The sequence below is a fragment of the Benincasa hispida genome, chromosome 10, assembly GCF_009727055.1.
Source record: "Benincasa hispida cultivar B227 chromosome 10, ASM972705v1, whole genome shotgun sequence".
In the NCBI taxonomy this organism is placed as follows: domain Eukaryota; kingdom Viridiplantae; phylum Streptophyta; class Magnoliopsida; order Cucurbitales; family Cucurbitaceae; genus Benincasa; species Benincasa hispida.
The window spans coordinates 58,188,061-58,189,022 of record NC_052358.1 but is presented as its reverse complement, the minus strand read 5'-3'; positions in this window follow the sequence as shown (position 1 = coordinate 58,189,022).

Genomic DNA, 962 nt, shown 5'->3' with positions numbered 1-962 from the left:
CCATTGTTGTAAGTAAACGCCAAAATAGGTAGACGATCATATCAGCATAGAGCACAGATCGAAATAGAACACATAATATAAAATATGACGAGCAAAAATCAACACGACAAACGAAGGAATTACGTAACTTGATTCATACAAAACTATAACGATCGTATATAGCGCGACGACCCAAAGTCCCAAACGATTCACCATTGTTATTTATTGCGGTTACTAGCGAAAACTCGTATAACCCGTCCCCAAACCACTCCAGCTACAACCACAAGATAATTAGCGATGAACGCTTGTTGACCTAAATGAATCGTAATACCAGCGCTGCGAGTGCCGTAAACAATACATGAGCATCATCACTTCGCTCTACCACACGACTGACTCCACTCTCCGAGTAAGCCCCGTACCCTACAACAAATCCGAGCATTCCAACCTGATGCGCAACACACAACATCTGTCACGTCGCAATACACTCCATCGTTTATATATCATAGCATCAACAGCACAGCAGCACTCCATCCCATAAGACCCAATTCAGTATATACGAATGCGATCAACACGCGATCCCGCGTACCCACATCTTCTGCACACATACCATAAGCAGAGATCAAAAAAACCCTAGACTTCGAGCACTCACTTAACATGACGAACCACAAGCACAACCACTTGCCACGGCGAGACCGAGCTAATAGCCTCGTTTCGAATTCCAACACACTCAACAACATCACCAAATAAACACGAGAACCACCACAAAAAAAAAAAACACCAGCATCACACAACTATTGAACAAACTAGATAAACATTTATTAATACCCCCAAACAAAAGAAGAGGGGAGACTTTACCAAAACAACACCGCGCAAAGGTAAAAAGATTAAATCAAACCGAGGCAACCCATTCTCTAATCCGACCAGAAAAACAATCCATTAATCTCGCACATCCACAGCAAATTTACCATTAACCAATAGAGCTA